Here is a 16,156-nt window from a genome sequence, read left to right as displayed (position 1 = left end):
CTTATGTTCTGGAGTAACATCCTCCTTCAAAACAAAACCATTAATGAAATCATTGAGAAAACAGGCATTGGTATTGGTCCTCAGTATATGCCTGGCTGCTTCATATGCCTTAAATCATCAGGCTTTAATCATTTTCAATTTGGCATCAGACACAATGTCAGAGAGCACTTTGTGCTATGGATTCTTCAGTCCAGTACTAAGCTCAAGAATGGGAACATATCAGTTTTTTAGTGACACCTTTGCTTGTTATTTGTTACATATTCAATTGGCAGTCCCGAATGTGGTTACACCAGAATTAGTCTTGCAGAGAAAGTTCTGGTTAGTCCACAGCATTCTCGGATGGAAGAAATACATGCTCCGGTTCATTGGCATTTCTTTAAACCAATCACAATCGTCTTGCAACGGAGCCTCTGCAAAATAGCCTTGGGAAGGAACTTGTTTTTGTGAAACGTGTACGTTCAAAGACTGTTTTAGCCGTGTAACAGAAAACTCTGATTGGACAGATAGTCTAGCTAGCTGTCTGGATTTACCCTGCAGAGATCTGAGGACCAGGTAACCATAGTCCTCAGATTGGACAGATAGTCTAGCTAGCTGTCTGGATTTACCCTGCAGAGATCTGAGGACCAGGTAACTATAAATCCACTGGAGTATAAAATGCTAACACCAAGAAAGCGGAAGGTAAGACATCCAGTGGAATTTCCAGCTGCACCTGAACAATCCCATAAGCGGAACATCGTCGAAATTGAGTACACCAGAATTAAAACTCCATATCTCATATGTAGTGACTTAAGTGAAATTATTGTACCTAAATTAAATAATGTGGCCTAATTTGATTCTTTCTTTCTCGGTCTTGACTTGGACTCAAACCTTTTTGGACTCAGTCTCGACTACTCCTGGTCTTGGACTTGTCTTGGACTCAACAAATGTGGACTTGAACACAGCCCTACCTAACTCAAAGATAAGTTGGTCAAAGTTGTATGGTGGAACCTGTGTCACAAAGACGTGGGTGCACATGCACACATACAGGACATGGGGATTGTATGGCTTTCTGCGGGGCAGCAAAGGGAAAGTGCGAGTGGGTGGGTGAGTGACAGATTAAGTGAGAGAAAAAGAAGGATTTTCAGACTCCTTTTAAAATAACAGTTTGAAAAAGTTTGCATGCTTTCTACAATAGGAAAGGGCTGCTGGTAAATGACACACTGACAGAGTTGGGGTTTGCTTGATGCCAGTCAAGAAAAAAATGATTGATGACTGTGATGTTTGTAAAATTGACTTTTTAAAACTTTGTTTTGAGCAACTATATTTTTAAAATCCATTTTAACCAAAAGAAATTACAATATGCCACACATCCTTTATTTATTCATCATTTCCTATTATGCGAGCCCTGTATGTGCGTATTGTAGAGGTTTTCCTGCATGCCTCTATGACGTGTAACCAATCATAGAAAGCCAATCACAAGCCATATTAGATCTTGGTAAAAACACGGTGCATGCTTATTGGCTCCTAACATATTGAAATTTAATGTTGGATGACGAGGCATTTTTCAATACTCAATACTAAAGAGGCAATTCTGTACCCAGCCCTAGTCGTATTAGATCTTCAACGACATCCTTTAGCCGATATCAATGATGATAGCTGCATCCCACCACAGGTTCCATAGTGTCTTAGTATTCTGCATGATGGCTCACTGACATGGCTTAGTAGTAAGCCGTCTGAGACCCATTTTTAATTTGGTGCTATATAAATAAACTGACTTAAATGAAACCACAGCCATAGCTGATGGCATTAGTTACACCTGCGTGTTTCCTAAGACAAGTCAAAATGTCTGTAAAGAATGTTTATTTGCAGATTGGAAAGAAGAAGGGTAAGAAATGAGAAAGCAGACTTTTTAAAGACCAAAGAAACCTTTATAGTGCTTTATTTATATATCATTGCTGCATTTTATCAGTAAAACAGAAGAATAAAAAGATTGGTAGTAATGAATGTAAAAAATGAAAAGGTAGTAATGAAAAGTTTTTATTGTCACAATAAGTCACTTACCTGGAATTTGCCTTGGTGAAAGGTGCATACCTACACAGACAAACACATTAAACATTAATACAGAATACACAATAAATATAGAAAGTAAGTGTGGTGACTAGGGATGGGGGTTCCGTAGCCTTACTATATTTATAGGTCTTTTTCATGGATGACATTGTAACATGTCATACTGTAAAATCATACTTGCATCCATGTGTGCCAGTTCCAGGGCCTTGGTACTCTGCATCATTTGCTCATTGACAAAGCTCAATGGCATACTTAATTACATTAGTCACACATGTGATTTTACTGCTACGCCAAGTTAAAATGGCTGCTGTGTGAAGAGATGTAATTGCACGTTGGTTTTTAATTAAAGATTTCCAGTTTTTATTAAAGATTTCCAGTAAGTAGCCAGGGAACTTCAGCAGCCTGTTCTCATGAACCATTTGTTCAAAAAGCTACAAAGAGTTAAGCATTCCACGTTGTTGTTTTTGCTGCATGATCCACATTGAAGTCCACTGTATGGAGGTGGTTGGCGGGGGGGGGGATGGGTGGCCGTTACCATACAGGACATTAAAGCCAGGGAGCGGAGTTTGCTTCCCAAGGGAAACTAAAGACTTGCACCCAGGAAAGTGTGCTCTTTGGGAGTGTCTTAATCCAAACCACAATCTTTTTCCTAATCTTAATTTTCATTGCGGCAAAATGCTCATATTTTGCGGACTATTTGAACTGTAATCTCCGCAGAAATGAGTGGAAGCTCGCGGTGCTCTCTACCCGGCTCAAAGTCACCCAATGTTGCTAAACACACCTGCTAAATGCTGCTGATACGGCCGAGCTGTGACGGAGGTCTGTAGCAGCTTAAATTACTAACTAACAACTAACTAAATAACTAACAACTGCTGCTTGTAGTCATGGAGCACAAAGCCAGCCAGCATCACGTAACCACCCGGTGTCACGTGACCAGCCGGCTAATCCTAATTTTGTATGATATCATGCGTTTTGGTGTGCATACATTTTCTTAGGATATCAAATGGTAAGGATGCCTTCTGGGCGCCTACCTAGGGAGGTGTTCCAGGCACGTCCAGCTGGGAGGAGGCCTCAGGGAAGACCCAGGAGGAGTCTTCCCCGAGGCAAACCTGTTAAATATTCTAAATTTGAAAGGTCAGGTGCCTTTGTCGTTGTTATTTGACGGTAAAGGAGACCATTACCTTCTCATAACACCCGCTTGGTCAGGTCTCCTTTCCCGTATGATGGTACATATATGACCAGGGCGCGTGTTGATATGACGGCAAAGGTCTCCTTTCCGTCATGTACCAAACATCCGTATTTTACGAGATGGGAGTGAGAATGTATTGTGGAGGGACGTCCAGCTGGGAGGAAGCCTCGAGGACAACCCAGGACTAGGTGGAGGGACGTCCAGATGGGAGGAGGCCTCAAAGAAGACCCAGGAGTAGGTGGAGGGATTATATGTCCACCCTGGCCTGGGAACGCCTTGGGATCCCCCAGTCGGAGCTGGTTGATGTGGATCAGGAAAGGGAAGTTCGGGGTTCCCTGCTGGAGCTGCTGCCCACGCAACCCGATACCGGATAAGCTGATGAAGATGGATAGATGGATAGATGGATGAATGGAAGAATGGATGGATGGATAGATGGATGGATGGATGAATGGATGAATGGAAGAATGGATGGATGGATAGATGGATGGATGGATGGATCAAACGGACCTGTTCATGAGAATGCGTTGACTACTGAAGCGTGACGATTTGTTAGATTGTCGTACAATAGTCAACGTCTGACTTTATGGAACAAGTCCCTGTGAAGATTTTACTTTTAATAATCCGAAAGGTGTATTAGTAATTTTTTGTTCATCCAGTATTTTGTAGAGATGCTTTTTGGAAGGCTGTTGCTGCTGTGGTGTGTTGAACTCACTGCTTTCTGTGCAGCTAAATGTTCCCTGAACACCAGATTTTTAAAAGCAGCAAAAGCCTGGTTGCATTCATTTGAATAACTTCTGCTGAATATCAGTACTTGATAATGTGAAACCAACATCCATATATAATAAAACGTTATTATTGCTTGCATAAAACCAATTATATCTGTCTCTCATGACTTTAAACATAATTTGGATACACTTATAACTGTAGTGGTCTAAGTGCTGTTTTATTGTCCTACTGCTGTGATCAGCCAGCCATTGTCCTCCATGGCAACCTCAGTTCCTGCAACAGTACGCTCTTGTTTCTCATTACCATCGCTCTTTCTCTATTTCTCTACATGTCACTTTAATTTACTCCCTCCTCACTGTTTCCCTTTTTTTAAATATTCAACACAGGACAAATCTTCCTGTTCCTTATCTCTACCCTCTACTTATCCTCATTACCACACAGCCATAAATATTTTTGCAGGTGCTGCAGGACAATTATTCTCACTATTAAAAAAACAAAAGAGAAAAAGCCCTTTATATCTGCGTAAAGGTAAAACCAAATGGGAGAAAGAAAGCTTTTTCTGTTTTTCCTTTCTTTTGCTTTCAATGTCAACTCATTCCTCTGTCCTCACACTTTCTTTCCTGTGCACCCCTTCCACACATCTCTCTGTACTCGTACTGGATTCAACCTTTGACTTTTTCCACCCCTAATCTTCTCTCGGGCCTGCCTGTTCATATTGAACACCTTCATGCCCGTCTCAGACATTGTGCTCTGACTGAGCAAGACCTTGGTTACCTACAGCATGAGAAAATGTCTACTTAAAGAAAGAGTGTGGGTAATGACCTTGCTCACTTCCCAATGTCCTCAAAGCTGCTATAAAACCTCCTACAATGCCAATCGTTCGTTTCTTGCCCAGGAACATTATGGATGTTTTTCCCTACTGTCCTTGGGCTCGGAAACGTCTTTAAAGTAGATAAATCGCCTGCATAGAGTAAATAAATGTAACCCTCATACTTTTCAAGGCATTGAAAAGATCTGAGATTGATTTTTCATATCACAGCCATTCACTAGCATGATCCAAATAAAAATGACAGTTAGGAAAGTTAGCGTTAAGCCGTCAATGTCAAGAATATCGGAAACCAATCATTCTTAATCTAGATGAAGATTTGTAGCAGAGGTGAAAAATGTTTTGCAAAAAAATGGCATAACAATGGTGAAAAATAGGCGTGGCCTGTATGAATAGTCTTATGAGTGAAGATGTGGAAATCTGAACCAAAATGTGTCAGTTCTTCTGACAGAATGATTTTCTCTATGTATAGCATACTAATACGAATACAATAGATAATAACTGCACAAGTTTAGAAACAAGGGAGGACAGGGTCCACAGTGAACTTCTGTGTCATCAGAGGTGTCGGCATATGGAAAGTCAAAGGTCACATACGCACTAGGTCAAGCATAGGTGCTTCTCCTCCTGGAGTTTCTGGCCAACCTTTTTTAGCAGCTAAAATTCACTTTAGTCTTTCACCTCTTTTCTATTTTTTTGTGAGTGTGAAGTCAAGCAAGGATACCACCACACCCACAGTGTAATAAAATGTTTCTGTCATGGGACTAAGTAAAAAATGAATCGAGTACATCTTTCAAAACACTCAAATGATCTCCTGAGGCCCAATTCCTTGCATGCCCTGTGTGTGTGTGTGTGTGTGTGTGTGTGTGTGTGTGTGTGTGTGTGTGTGTGTGTGTGTGTGTGTATGTGTATTTCAGTTGTACACCGTTCAATGAGACAATATAGAGATTTGGGGGTTGATAAATGGGTGTCATAGCCCATTTCCAATTTCATACCATTGACTAGACAAAAACACCTTATCTAACTTCTTTCACTCTTTTTATAGCATTCAGGACCTTAGACGGATATGTCAGGGCCTCGGTATTGATTGGAAAGGCAAATCCATACAAAGCTCACTGAAGGATGAAGGTGGTGGAATTTGCCTTCTCATGCAAGGGCTTCATATTGTTCAAGCACCAAATACAAGGGTCTAAAATAAATGGGGTTTTGAAACATTTCAGCTTACCGTCCCTCATTGATTCTCTACAAATCTGTGCATCAGGGGACTCATTTTCCAAAATGTGTTCTGTCATACCACCAACATTTCTCAACTCCGATCTTGAGTCTCACTAATGTTTGGTGAGAGACGCGGTCATTGATTTATTATGAGGACTAGATACTGGAGTCCACAATGGTGCTTCTGTCTGGCCCACTAGTCTGACAGGCCAGACCCAAATCAAGATGTTGGGTCTGGGAACTCCCCATTGGCTGGTCTCAATTTGAGCGGCGGGATAAACGGTTGTCTTTTAAATTCCCTCTGCACGCAATAGGACAGGGCAGCAGCCAAACAGAGCAACGCTGGTTGATGGATGAAAATGTCTAGGGTATCCAGTCGGCAAAACTCTGAACACATCTTCTTTTTTTAAGCATGACTTCAGTACCGTTCTTTGCTCTATTTGAATAGGGGAATTCACGCAGAACCGTCGCAATTCTGCCGTCATTACGTCAAAACCACCACCACCTTCGACTCTGTACACGATGTGATTGGCCTGACCATAATTTGTTTTTTTCAGCTCGTAAGCCAACGGAGAGTTGCTAGACCGACCCTGGCTGCGAATTACATTTGCTGCCGCTAGGGTGCGTCTAGACTTCTAGGCTAGCCCACTGCAGCTGTGTGCAACAGGTGTCATGGGTACATCTCAAACGTATAACTCAAGCACACAATCTTTTTGTGTTAAATGTTAGAAGATATGACAATTTTTACGTATTTAATGGACGTAAAAAGCAACTTAACGGGATTCAATGTATTGTCCACATAGCTTTGTGCAACACTGCATTAAACATACACATACATACATACTACATATACTGTATGTACACCTAACTTAGAGAGTTTAGGGTTGGCTTTCTGCAGCAACCTGATTCCTCAAACATCAGGTATGTGAGAAACCTGGTTTAGAATGCCCCGCTACATTTCTAACAGAAACAGCTGATCTATAACTGTAATACTTCTCTAAGCTCTAAAGTTTTTACAGGAGAAAGACTTTAGATGAGGAAGGTATTGCTGTGACAGCACAGATGAAAATAGTAATTTTGTATAATTATGTCTCCTAATACTCAATAATTTCATACGAAGTTTGACTAGAACTTATATTAACACAAAGTGGTCTTCAGAAGTCTAAGTAAGCTTTCCTTCTCTAAACATTTGAGTATTTATAAATTACTTTAGCAGGAAAGAAAAGCTGTGCCCTCACTACAGAGCATCCCCACTACCACTATCCAAATGGGTAAGCAATACTCCCAAAATATGATCGGGGTAGGGGAGATATCGTAGTAATGTAGTGTGATTACTTACTTACTTACTGTACTAGCTGGCTGCATGTACATATATGCGAATAACCAGGTAAAAATCGGTTTCATTTCCTACAGAGACTCATATTTGTGAGTAACCTGCTTTATGTGCATTTCACAAACTGTGTAAGAGAAAAGAGTGTAGCGGGGGTAAAAACATGTAATGAATGAATGACTGATTTCAGTATTAGCTGTCAAAACACAGCTACTGAGCTGCCCCTAAAGACTCCCTAACTCAGCAGAGGACAGCCACAGCAACCTCACTCCTCAGAGACGTTTGGTGGTAAGAGATTGTAACGGCCTCTCACCTGCCAGTCCAGAAAACTGGCTTGCATGCTTAAAAGTTTAAAATAGTCTAGAACTCTGTTTCCACTGGGGACAGAAGTTTGCAGTGTAAATTACCCAGTGGAATAGTGTGAACTACATGGCCAGTGTGAGACTCGTATCCATGGCGACGCCACTCTGGGCAACGTTAATTGTTGCTCCATCTCTAGGCACTTTTGGGAGCTTAGTGAGCACCTCTGACAGCTCAGTTTGGTGGTTCAGATGAATGCATTTCCCAGCTTAAAAGTGGAACTACATCCTCCATCTCAGCATATTTGCAAAATGTTAAAAGAGAGTGCTACGTAAGGACACGGGAGACGGACCGACCACCACTCTCCCACCCGGGGTTTTACACCTCGGAGTCCTGCCTATTTCGCCACCGTCGTGCGTCGGTCCAGAGGATTCGATTGAACAAAACCTTCACTTCAAATCCAAAGCAGACATATATAAGCTCATCTTTTTCTTCCTTGGAAAAAAACACCTGCATTCATCCAACGCATTCTTATTGTACAAAAACGTATGCACAACAATTTGTATGATGTCCTAGGAAATAACAGCAATCGCAAGCCGGTCACATTACTTCTAATTCAAATATATTAGTTTGAGCGGATTTGCGAATGGGAAATTTGTGTCCATGTACACAAATCCATAGATTTGATTTCCACATGAAAGGGGAGAGAGAGGGGAACGACATGCAGCAAAGGGTCGCAGCTCAGAGTCAAACCCGGGCCTGCTGCGTCAAGGAGTAAACCTCTATGTATGGGGGACCGCTCTACCCACTGAGCTATGCAGGAGCCCGCATTCCTAAAATTTAGTTTTTTTCAATTCTTTCAATTTTTTTTATTTGAGTGATCTGACTCTTTAAGACAGGTAGATATACGCTGACCCAACACCGGATAAGCGGCTGAAGATGGATGGATAGATGGACCTTTTTTTGTTTTTTTTAATGTGAGGGGGTAATAAGCCCCAGGTTCAGACTGTGAAAACGTCCCTGTGGGGAGTGGAAGTTTGTTATTGTCACCCTCTGGTCTCCCACTGAGCTGAGCGTTGTGTTCTTGCGGGGGAGTGACAAGAACTGAGCAAAGAAAACAAATACTGCAAAAAGTTCATACATTCTGGTTTCAGTATTTCAGTTCAGATATAAATCCGTTCCACGTGAGCTGGCTGAGTAAAATGTACAAATGTCAATATTTGTTTATGGATGATTGTGCCTAGCAAGAAGAGAGACAGATTAAGGACTGGAGGAGTGAAGGGTGAAAGAGAATACTGTTTTCTCTTTTTGTGTCTGGAGACTGCTTCGCCAAGGTGATTCATAATGTGCTCAATCACATAGTATTTAGGTTTTTAAAAACTGCAGAGCATGATTATCAGCGTGAGGAGCCTCTTAAACAATGATTTATTCTTTTACTGAGCGTGAAAAAGGAAGAGAAAAACAATAAAGGACAGATGAGTGTCTCACACAAAAAACCTAACGCAGAGATTGGAAATCAAAGCTGACAGAAGCACAGCAGATGCAGTTAACAGTCACAGACAATGAAGAGGACGCAAAGCAACATTTCGCTGTTATTATCGGAGATATTCTGTCAATATCCAATAAAATCAACATGGCCAAAAAAGTAATTTTTCCTGTGAAGTTGTGACTAATTTCAACCATTCCGGTAACACCCAGTCTTGTAAATGCAGCACGCCGCTACGTTTTATAACCAAGATTAAGAAATATTTTACAAATCCAAGTTGAAGGAGAGGTTGCTGCTCACAAAGTGAGACACGGCAAAGAGGATTTAATACTTTGACCCCAGCTTATGAGGTCAACTACACCGTTTATCTGCACACAGTCTAATGCTTTTAATTCCACCAGTTGTGCCACAAAGAGGCAGATGAAGAGGAGGCTTACTGTTACAGCATCAGCTGCTACAGCCATACAAGCTATGAAGCCGACAGACTTCCTCTCTCCTTTAACCCTCGTGTTGTCTTCCTTCGACCATGCAACTTTTGGTTTTTCTGGGTCAAAATTCTAAATCAAAAACTAAAGAATCTTTTACCGCTTTCCCCGGTGTTTTTGTCACTTTTCTCAATGTTATTTTATAAAAAAAGAAGAATTCTTCAAATGCCATAAAATTAAATAAATGTAGTGAACTGATCATTTATAATACTACTTAATAGTCATTTTTTTGGATTTGTTTGAAAGAATATTTGTCTGATAGAGAAACTTTTTTGAAAATGGGTCAAATTTGACCTGAAGACAATAAAAGGGTTAAGAAGCTGCTGCTGTTGGGGGTGAAATGTATAATTGATGTGTACACAAACTCACTGCCAGTGCGTCAGTTTGGTAAGTTGGTAAGGTGCTTTTGGCGTTACATACTGATATAGGGGTTAAGATCAGGAAATGATGACGGAAATTACAAAGATGACGAGTCCAAAGATTTCAGATCAGTTGCAGCTTCATTTAACATGGAACAAACTTTCATGACACAGTGAGCCGCTTCTGTACACACACGATGTCTATACAAGCGTCACCAAAGAACATTTGAATAACTTATAGTCTTCTTGTCCTGCACCAGTCAGTTGTTCTATTTCTGAGACAGGGTTACCTTTGAAACGACTCCTTATTTGTGAGACTTCTACTAGTTTTACACATTCTGATCTATTCCTGCACCCTAGTGTTCACTTCCTGCTGACTCCGCCCTACAAGCTCCCCGAGAATAGTTAAATACATCGGAACACTTTCATCAACTACTGACGCAAAAAGTCTCCTTTAGCATCCAGAATTTTGGCGTAAGTTTTGCTTGGTCGGGACACTCGGCGTCACTTTTTGACGCTCTGGCTCAGGACGCATGTGGCAAAAAAAACAGGTATTTATAACAAACCAATAAAATAAAACATAGAACGTGAATGTGAAGATATGTAGGATTCTTTATTTCATGCAAACACAGGAGGGAATTAAGTACAGTGAAGCTAAAGAGGAAAATTGTTTGTTTTCAAAACTAGCTTGATGGAAAATATCCAGTGATTAGGATAAGATTTTGGCATCCTTAAATAAGATGCATTCCAGAACTGCTGTATGATTTAAATTGCCTGACCTTGATGTGTGATTCCTGCAGTGTTGGCAGCTCGAGTTTTGGAAATGGTTTGATGAAAGCCATTGCCCAAATAATGTACAGTCTGTAAATGTGTTTTGGTTAGAAGTTTTAAATCAGACTCTTTGTTTTTTACTTCCACACGTGCAGTTTTGTGTTGATTTTAGGTGACATTCCCAAAGAGGTCCTGAGGTGTTGGCATCATTAAACCTCATGAAGGATATGAACGACACAACAAGTAGAAGGTTTAACATGCCAAACATCACTAGTCACACTGTAGAATACCACAGATGAGGCATGAAACTGGGGACACGTGTTGGCAGTTGCTAAAAAAAGGGGGGTTTGCTATAGAATCAAATTTGCACGAACCAACGACAAAGCCTGGTCTCAGCAAAATCTTCTTGAAAAGAGAAATGCCTGCAGTATGACTGTCAGTGTGGGAGTTCTTTGCCTTTACACTGTCAAGGTGCTCAGAGTAAGAGGGGGCTGCAGCTGTCACAGAAAAGGTTTGGGGACAAAGAAGGTGGGTATTTCTGATTTGGATGTCACAACAACTGTGTTCCATAGTCACCGTCTCTCAATTCTCCAAACAGAGAAGTTGGTGAAACTGTATTTGGTCCTAAAGTACTTCTTGTCTAATTAAGCGTTATGCTAATGTGTCTGGATACATTTGGAAAACACACACTTCTCTCTGGTCTTAAAATGGAAAAGGAACCAATAAAAAGCATTGAGTCCTCCAGGTTTTTCTCACTGTGCGGTGTCACACATCACACCCACGTGCTGTAATGACAACTATTTTGGTGTCAAGCTACCTGCCTATCGTACACGGACCTGCACCAAAACAACATCGCTGTGAGACTCATGCATCTGGCACATAGAGATTGGAAGTAGGCATTCCTTTGTTTCGAGTCATAAGCCAAAAACACTGGAACCCACTCGCTCAGCATCGGCTTGTTTACAACTTGTCTGATTGTCTCACTCCTGGTGACTTTGTTGTAGCAATGTTGCTCCGCCCTTAAAGGGCAACTGCTTTTTTTTTCAAACCTGGACCCTATTTTTCTATGTTTTTGTGTCTGAGTGACTGACGGGGACAAGATCGCTGTTGTCAGCAGTGGCGAAACAAGCTACAATGCAAATTAATAGGGCAATTGTCCAGCTTGTATTTTCCTTCACAAAAGTGCTAATTTTGCCGCTGACTCAGATTAATATTCTAAGTGTCTGACATTGTGGAAAGAACTTCAAAAAGAGGTCAACCTTTCTGGTGAAGAGTAAGATCATTTTTTTAAATATAAAAACATCCGCAAAATTGCGCTCACTAAAACCCAAAGACTCCATGTAAATAAATAGTAATTTTAGCGTTGTAAAATACACTTTTTCAAAGTCAACAGAAGCAAAATAAAACTGTGAAATGCCATTTTGGGTAATCTGATCACTTGCCCAACCATCATCAACTCTAGTTTTGGTTGAAATAAACACATAGTTTACCGATTTACATGTGAAAATATGTTGGCTCAATGCACGCTAAAAGTGTTTCTTTTTTAAATGGAGTCTGGTGGGTTTAGCACTAGCGACTTCAGAGCTGTTTCTGGTTGAACAGAAAGGTCTCAAAGAGGTTTTAAAGGTCCATCTCTGAAGGAATTCTTAAGGGATCCTTTCCATAATGTGGTCAGACACTTAGAATATTAATCTGAGCATGTCAGCGGAAAAACAAGCACTTTTGTGAAGGTAAATACAAGCTGGACGTGTGGCCTATTAACTTATATTGTAGCTTGTTTTGCCGATGTTGACTGCAGCAATCTTGCTGACCAGTGTCAACAATTGTCGTTCCCATCAGTCACTTAGACACAAAAACAGTAAAATAGCGTTGAAAACATAAATAAATGGTAGATACCCTTTAAATCTCTGCAATTACTTTGGTGAGTACACTGTCATCACTTTGAATGGAGTACAAAAATAGGAACAAGTTTGTAAGAACCCAGAACAAAGTTGAAACAGATTGTGGTGTGACTTGATGTGAGAGTCATATGTGTCCATGAAACATCCTCAAATCCTGAAGAAAAATTAAAGTAACAATGCTGGCTTTATTTTACAGCCCAGCTTCATCCTAAATCCAGCATCAGTTACTCATGGGTCTATCTTTATTCCCTAAAGAAAAGTAGTCAAGTTTTACTTTTGACAAATAGCTGTAACCAGAAAGTCTATGTTGTGCTATTTCGTGCATTAATACATTTCTTGATACATACAGTGCAGTGTGCACTTCTTCAACTGGGCATTAAACATTGCTTTCTCCACAACTATACAGTTATAAGTTATTAGTTTGTTCTGAGAGGTACAGCGGATGTGTCTAACAATATGCAGTATCTCATTTTCCCATTAAGTTATCGATCTGAGTGTGATTCTTAATTTTCTGGCTTTGCATCATTTTTGCTGACCTAAATAAACAGCAATAAACAGACACTGCAAGATTCTCTTGCAAGAAATATACAGAACAAAAACTATGTCTATGCAGCCTCATGAAAAACCCTTCCTCAAGCTTTCAATTGACAAAAACCAAACAGTAAATGTACAAAACACACTGGAAATAGCAGCTCAATACAAAAAGATACAAATAAAGAAGACCAATGCATTGTTATTCAGCTAAAAGTCAGACTCTTTTTAGTAAAATACAAGAGAATCAGTAATATTTACAGGATGCAAACAGATACTTCATAACAGGTCCACAATCCCACATCACATTCATGACCTAATAAAAACATATTTTGTCAAACGCTGCATTTAAATCCAGCAGCACTTATATATATATATTACTCATGACAAAACTACAAAATAGAGGTATGCCAGAGTATTGTTGTGTTCTTTTAATTGAGAAGAAGTCATTAAAACCCCAACAACTTCTCTCATTTAATCTCTTTTTATTTGCAAGTAATGAAGCAACACACATTGGTGCAGGCAATGTCTACTTTGCTTTGGATCTCCACAGATAGGCCTTGATTTCCTAGTCGAGACAATTAATATACTACTCTACTCTGACCGTAGTCTTCTCCCATTGGTTGTCTGGGACCAGGTCCTTCTGGCCCCTTGTGGGCGCTCAGGCGTGTCCATGGCTCTTAGCGCTCTCCTGGTCCAATGGTTCTTCAGTCGCCTCTTATAGGGAGGAGCATACCCATATTTCCTGTAACTCGTCAAACCTTGACCACACTTGTAACAGTGGTTTCATAATCCTTTTCTCACATCCTGTTTTTATGTTCCTTGTACTTTTCTACTGTCCCACACCAGATGAAACCCATCTATGTCAGCTTATCATGTGTTAACACGCGGAAGGGTCTTTGTCTGTTCAAGCGCGCGCACACACACACACACACACACACACACACACACACACACACCAAAATGATCTAATCAAGCATGCACACACATGAGATGAAATGAACACCACTGTACTTTTATCTTTATTCCACAGAATGCATTGTCTTTCTCAGTTAACACTTTGATTATTTAGCGTGCACATGCTTATTTCAGCTAAGGAATATCAAGAAAATGTCCCCACTTATTTGACTTGGAAACACCTTTCAGTGTTTATCATGACTCACCTTAACTACCGCTGTGCTGTACTTAACAATCACATAGCTCACTACCAGAGCTGAAAATTGCATCTGTGGTAATATTCAATAAAACCGCATGCGGTTCTTACAGCTCTCCTGTTAACAGCCTCTCTGCATCAGGAGCCCATTAAACAGTCTGATTTTAAGATTCCTCTTTTTACCCATAAGGCTCTGCATTACACCTAGAGATCACCAAGATACATCTTAAATCCCTCCCTGATAAATAGCTTCTCGCTGTCCCAAGGAACCAACTTATAGGCAAGAAGGCTCTTGGAACTGGTTTTAAAAATCTGGGAACGGGCGCCTGGTTAGCTGAGTTGGTAGAGCGGGCGCCCATATATAGAGGTTTAGTCCTTTACACAGCGGCCGCAGGTTTGACTCCAACCTGCGGCTCTATGCTGCGTGTCATTCGCCCCCCTCGCTCCCCTTTCATATCTAAGCGGTCCTATAGAAATAAAGGCCTAAAATGCGCAAAAATAATCCAAATAAAAAAATAATAATCGGGAAACTGTACATTCTTATTAGAACTGCATCAATCTTTAAGTGGATTCTAGGGCTTCAAATAAAAACTCATTAGTTGTTGTATTGATATTTTGAGATAATAAATGATGATTGATGAATGATTTCATCTACCAAATGTCAAAAATGAAGAAGGTAAAAATATCCCCTCAGGTACAAGTGTTGCTATTGCCTTTATGATTGTCTACACAAACGTATTTGCTGTTTATATTTTTTTATTTGTCTAATAAATTTGACAGATCTTTTAGGCATGTTTGCTTTACAAAATAGAGTTTCTCAGTTAATACACAGGGTAATAGAAAAATAAGATCTCTTGGATAGACAATGACTAATTAACATCTGGTACATCTGGTTTGTGTGCTAACTGTTTGCATTACATCCACAATGTGATGACAGTGTGTGCCATTTCTTGAATTGTCTTTTATTTTTTATTGTATTTGTATCAAGGGCTTATCATATTTCAAACCAGGTGCAAATCAGGGATCTTTATTTTACACAGAACATCTGTTGCAGGCTGAGAACCTTTATGACTTTAGACCCGAAAGGGAGACATTGCTTCCCAATTTACTGAAAATATACCAGTGTACTTTAACAAGCCCAAGGTGAAAATAAATTGAGTAAAATAAACTCAGGTCTCAGAGAGAAAAGCTTTAACAACCCCTCTGAAGCCAGCTGTTATTTCAACTTGTGCTTATTAAAAAAAAAAAAATGTCAATAATAAAAAATAATCTCTTATGTACAAAGCATTTACATCATCCCAACGCTACTTTAAAGAGAAATACAAGACATTTCTTTTCTGTGAAGGACTCAGTTAGTCAAGGCACACACAGACACACACAATTTATTTAAGTCCACATGAAGAATATTAAGCATATCCCTCCATTTTAATGGATACAAGTAACAGCGTCTTCTTGTGATGTAGGGCAGCTGCCCACACACACACACAAACACACACACACTTTATTTAAGTCCACTTGAAGAAAATCATGGGTTATGGGCATGCTGCAGGGCTTCATATTATTGAGTATCTCCTTCCATTTTGATGGGTACAAGTAACAACGTCTTTCTGTCACATATGGCAGCTACACACACACACACACACACACACACACACACACACACACACACACACACACACACACACACACACGACTACTTCTGTATGGGGGTTTTCAGGTATGTAGTGTTCTGCAGTATGCGCAATGCTGTAAACATTTTACTTTAATACCAAATGTAGACATAAAGAACCTGAGTACCAGCATAACACATTTGAAACATTTCATTTCTCTAAGAAATACAT

The 16,156-nt window shown here is 40.1% G+C and overlaps 1 long non-coding RNA gene across 1 annotated transcript; it reads right to left on the bottom strand.

Annotated features, from left to right (window-relative positions):
• Nucleotides 1–344: 344 nt before the first annotated feature.
• LOC116705576 (uncharacterized) lies at nucleotides 345–14,778 on the bottom strand. The gene is made up of 3 exons (XR_004335963.1): nucleotides 14,636–14,778; nucleotides 13,767–13,772; nucleotides 345–355 (listed from the first exon to the last, which is right to left on the bottom strand). It is a non-coding gene; the product is annotated as an uncharacterized LOC116705576 (long non-coding RNA).
• Between the last annotated feature and the right edge of the window lie 1,378 nt (nucleotides 14,779–16,156).

This window comes from Etheostoma spectabile, chromosome 17, assembly GCF_008692095.1.
Source record: "Etheostoma spectabile isolate EspeVRDwgs_2016 chromosome 17, UIUC_Espe_1.0, whole genome shotgun sequence".
Taxonomy (NCBI): Eukaryota; Metazoa; Chordata; class Actinopteri; order Perciformes; family Percidae; genus Etheostoma; species Etheostoma spectabile.
Note: the sequence above shows the minus strand (reverse complement) of the source record. Positions and strands in the feature narration are given on the sequence as shown.